Below are 5780 nucleotides of genomic sequence, written 5' to 3'. Positions count from 1 at the left end.
AACATAGGCCCCGTCCACACGAAGACGAACCCTGGCCTAAACGCACAAATTTTTCACCAAACCAGCCTCTCATCCACACGAAGCCGGCCTTTCGGGGGTCTGTAAACGATCTTTTTTTTATTCAGCCTTCAGAGTGGGAAGATTTCGAAACGCCGTTTTCGCGTTTCCATCTTTACGCTCTAGTCGTATATTTTTTTTTACACGCATGCGTCATAGCGTCGCCTCTAAACACGCATGCGCGACACATCACAACAACAATGGCGCCGTTGCTGCTCATGCTACTCACCCTGCTGTCGGGCTTACAACAGAATCTTCTTCTGGAATATCTCCAGGAAGAACAGAGCAATATCGACGACATAGTTCAGCACCTGAATTTGACTTAACCACGAAAATGGACCCGCAGGGCAACCATGTATAAATATTATTGTGCATGCCCAACATTTCGTCGCTTATTTTTGCTTTGGCACCACAGCGCCACTTACAGGCCTGGCATACATTTTGCAGCGTTTTCATGCATTCGTGTGGACGCTCACATTTATTTTACGTCTCCGTCTTTACGGCAAACGTTTTGGAAAATATCAGCGTTTCGTGTTCGTTTTGACTTCGTGTGGACGGGGCCATAATTTATGGACATCGATGGTTTGATTTCTTTGTATGTGTGGATTGAATGAATTGCTATCAACATCTTGTGAAAAGCTCATCTCAATAACACCTCTAACAATATTTTTCTGAGAAAAGTGTTGGCGTGTTCAATAGTTATTCCACCCACTGTGTGTCTTCAGATTGGTGGGTCTAAACTTGTGTCTCTTATGTTCTTAAAATAGAATAGAAAACCTCTTATTGTCCCACAATGGGGAAATTGTGGTGACACAGCAGCAAAAGGTTATAGCAGAAGTGGTCACACAATGTGAACCTTAGAAAGTGTATAAAAATAACAGAATATTTAACAGATAACTTTTAGGCTCTTCTAAATTCTGGTCAATCACTCATAGCAGCTTTTCTTACATTTAATGCAGCATGAGATCAGCATTTCTGTATGGCCTGTCTCCAGAGCAAAGCATGAAGTGCTCTGTAAAACCCTGGTTTACATAGCCTGGCTTTAGATGTCTACAGCACAGAGGACCAGCACAAGCAAAATACATAAAACATCATAATTAACTACTTATCAATTGACCTCATGCAAACATGGGTTCTGTCACTTTTTGAATTAAATGAATTTAATTCAAGATGGAAAATAATAGCATATTGTTTAAATTGATTACCCCATATTGTTCCAATTGATTAGGCCCACAAATGCACTGACTAAAAGCTGCAAGGGTTGGCAGATAAAAGTACAAAAGTTTCAACAACTGATATGCAAAAGAAACATGAAGTGATGTTAACTTTTGAGAAGAAAAACACATCATGGTTACCAGCATTACCTCTGGGGAATGTTTTACTGTTCCTGACCCTGTATGAGCTGCACTAGTTAAATACTAAGCCGTTCACATGTTCAACAGAATATGCGGCTCCTTAAGGGTGGATGTTTTATGACCCGATTTCGAAACAATCATTGTCTGATGCAACCATGTAAAATCAGATCCACACATGCACATCTGCTACAAATGAACAAGATGGATTTTTCTCAGTCGTTTTTTTCTTTTCACTGCATCTCTTGTGAAAACTAAAGAACAATAACCTTTTTAAGAGGGCACAGTTGTCATACATAAACACAGAGAAAGGGTTTATTTTACCTCACAGAAAGAGATTTTCTGCCCAAAGTTAAACAGTTTTTTCTGGGTCAGCAACATGGTCTGAGTTACTGTAAATCTGGCCACAGAAGTTTTAAAATAAATCACAATAATGGTTAAAACTCAACCTATTGTCTCAATTTTTGTTGTTGTTGTTTTATCTTTACGCAATACTTTTAAAATGACGCGTACCCTTTGAAAAAGATCTTTTTTTTTTTTTTTATTTCAGCCCCAAACTTCAATGTACTTTACAGTGACTTTAAATAATACAAATAAGGTAACACACAGCTGCAAAGAAAAAGGAAAATAGGGCCTTAAAAAATCACTACAAATGGAAATTTAAAAAAGCTCCCCATCCCCTTTAACCCTGTCAATGTCAACTTTATTTCTATAGCACCTTTAATAAAGATGCCTATGTTCAAAGTGCTTTACATGGGGACAAGAGAATAAATATATATATATATATATGTGTGTGTGTGTGTGTGTGTTGGCGGGGTATACATACAAAAAAAAATACATACTTAAAACACTGGAAGATAATAATAAAAATAGTAAAAGATTGGAAAAAAATATAGAATGAAGCTGCTCACAGGTAGGTTTTTTTTTTGTTTTGTTTTTTTACACAGACTTCAAAATGCAAAGCAACTGCTGCTGTAAAATTCAAAGGAAGATGGTTCCATAGTGTTGACACAGCCACAGCAAATGCCCAGTCCCCTCTAGTTTACTGCCTTGCTCTTGGCACAACCAAAGTCAGTTGATTTACTAATACACCTAAATACAATCCAGACAAGCCAAAAAAAACCTTAAAGTCACCTATTACTATGGCTATGTTTTGTTTTTCACATCATTCCCACCTTTTTTGTGAAAGCCTCAGAGGTTTTTTTCTAGAAATAATAAGTAAAAATCATGAAGACAAAGGAACATAGCAGGGAGAAACTATGGATTTAATGAAATATTCTAGGTTTTGAAGCTCTTACAGAGGGCTGTACAGTCCATCATCTGTCAAATCTAATCTGATAGTTTAAAGGGGTTGAGCATTAACTAGAGAAGGAGCAATGATGCCTTCAGGAATTGTACAGATGAAATTAGAAAAACTTTCAGCTATGAACTTAAGATATATATTTTGAGCATTTTAAGGTTATTTCTCAACAGGACTAAAAAGAAAGATTCTCCTAAATACATCTTTAAATTATTTATTATTCTCAAGTATCAAGCTGTAAACCTTAATAACTGTATTCTGATTTACATTTCTGGGTTTTTTTGTGTGTTTTTTCTCGCTCTGACTTTCTGTGCACCAAATGCCATTCTGGGATATATGACTGATTAAAATTGAAGAGTTGAGGGAAAGACGGGTGGAGCAAAAAACAGGCATTAAACATCATTTTGCTTAATTTTTTGCAACTATAATCTAACAAAAATTACTAACAAAATTCAGTGTTTAAATTCTCTGTACTAAATAATTTATAACAAATAGTTAAATGTATAGGAGGATGTTCTTGTTCCGGTTGGATCATCAAAATAAGTGGTCCTCCTAATTATCAATTATTCTAGTGATATGTTTACGTAAGGCCATCCCATGTGCTTGCCCCATTTTCACTTACCAGTGGTGAGTCTGACATAGTGGAAAAATGTAAATCTTATTTTGCAAAGTAAGTTTGTATGAGCGATGCAAACGGAAACTTTTTAACAGAGCTTGCATGAGGAGAAATGGGCTCCTGCATGCTCTCACAAGCATTTAATAGGCGTTCCCTCTTGTGAGCGGGTACAGGGTTGTGCATGTGCAACTTTTTTTTTTTGAGGGGAGAGGGTGGGTCTTTTCAAAAATTCACAAAAATCCTCCACTACCTTTAAAATTTAACTTAGTCAAGTTTAAGTTGATCCCCCAAAGTGTGGAAATAATACCCTAACTCTGGAGCCTGTGTGCCCTTACTGGTCAAATAAACTTACAAACAAACAAACATGCAGCTGGAAGATGTCTGTGTAGTTCTGCTGTTAAAAATCGATAAGACCTGGGAGTGTTGGAGTGGAGCGGTCCTAGAGGTCTGAAACTGAGGGCTTCTCTTTCTTCAGTTTAAAACATTACTTTTGTTGCAGCATCTCTTTACATGTAAGATTAGTGTGAGGAGTGGGCTGACTTATTACCAGGAAGCTTCCATTGCCTTCTTCCTGTTATTAACCTTAACACCACCAACCACAAAATGATGCTGCTGTATCGTATACATATATTTAGATGCCGTACAGATGTCACTGGATGATAAAGAAACACTAATGAAAAAAATTAGCTTAACAGCAGACAGCACAAAGGTGTAAATTAAACTGTAAAAACAGTCTTCTGTTTGTTTTTTTTGTTTTTTGTGATTAAGATAGTCTCTCTATTTGACCCTTTATCACAAAACATTGTTTGATGATCTGTCACCTCTGTATCAACGGTGATGCATCTGTAAGTCTGTACCCTTTCCTTAATACACCTCTGGGCAGAGGTTGCCAGGCTGTTTGGCAGATGTGACGTCAAGCACGTCCATGTTAAACGCGTCCGACCTTTCAAACAATCAAAGCTTTATATTCAATATGGATTTTGTGGATACTCATAAGTGACCAGCATCCAACTAAACTCAGAAAATAATAACAACTCCAAGTAAGGTGGGAAAAAATTAATAAAAATTTGTTTAGTTTGAGCTCAAGCTACGAGAATGAGCAGAGGAGCGCTGCAGTTCTGGGTTTGGGCCACAGGTGGCAGTATCATCAAAGAACTCCGTAATGCTAGCCTGATAAACCAGACTAAATGTGAGATTAAATGTGTTATTTAGTCTGGCCCCGATGAATGAGACATCGGAAGATTGTTGATGAGAACAACCCGTTGTCTTTCAAACCATGTCTGTGCCTATTGGTCAACGCTCTCACCAATGAGCGCAACTGACTGTGACGTAATAAGCGCGACAGAAAGCTGGTGGGGGAGTGTAATAAACAGCATGTCGGTAAAACTGATTGCCATCATCCTTGTTGTGCTTTCTCCAGCGTCACACAGCTTTGTCCTCCCACCCTCAAAATCCCGCCCGCTTTGCATCCAAAAATTCAAAACACTAAGTCTGTTTTACTATCATTATGAATGGTTGCTGATCAAAACAGCAACATTTGTTAAAAATATCAACCTTTCTCCTGCCTATCTTCTGCCTTTGGCTGGTCAGGTTCTGATATAGTTTTCTCATTTTGTCAGGTTTGCAGTAAGATCATCACAAGAACTCTTTAAGCAGCAGAACTTACTGTGGTTCAGGCGGACGTAATTTTTGGGGGAATTTTTGAGCTTCTAAAAAACTGAGAACTGAAAAAAAAAAAAAAAACCTTAATCCAAAGAATTTTACGGTGCCTTTGTACCTTGGTAAACATTCTGCAGCTCTTGTGTCAGAGGCAACAGAGCAGCCTACAGCTTAATACAACTTTTTTTTAATGCACCCCTTGATGGATATAGACACATATTGTTATTACTCAAGGTAGCTCCGAGTGGCTGCTTAGTGTTTGGAAGTTGTGGCCAAGTGGTTAAAGATGATGGTGGTCAGAGGGCCTGGTGCCCCCCGTGTACAGCAGCCTTGCTTCTATCAGCGTGCCCCAGGGCAGCTGTGGCTACATTGTAGCTTACCGGCATCAATGTGTGAATGTGTTCATACATGGGTGAATGTATAAAGCTCCGGTGTCCCCTGACTTGAAAATAAGCTATATAGCTACAGACTAGAGGTGGGCGGATCGATCCCAGGATCGATACTATCGATACCAACGCTGGTATTTATATTGAACAATATTCGTTTAACAAGATCGATACTTTTTATCCTCTCTCGCGCGCGCTGACTGCTGCGGAGTCACCAGTTTCCCCATATGTGTAACAGCACTTTGCTCCCCCTCCCCTCTCCTACAGTCACATGGCTCAGCGGCGCCAGCCAATCAGCGCGCAGGCTTAGCTTGGCCTGCCCACTCAGCACTACGTCACACAGACAACCGCGCTGCCGGTTGCTGGGTGAGTGCTCACTCAGACTTGGATGGAGAGAGAGACCAAAGACC

The sequence above is a fragment of the Cyprinodon tularosa genome, unplaced genomic scaffold, assembly GCF_016077235.1.
Source record: "Cyprinodon tularosa strain WSP-4 unplaced genomic scaffold, ASM1607723v1 ctg81, whole genome shotgun sequence".
Lineage (NCBI taxonomy): Eukaryota > Metazoa > Chordata > Actinopteri > Cyprinodontiformes > Cyprinodontidae > Cyprinodon > Cyprinodon tularosa.
The sequence above is the reverse complement of the archived record's forward strand: the minus strand, read 5'-3'. Positions refer to the sequence as shown.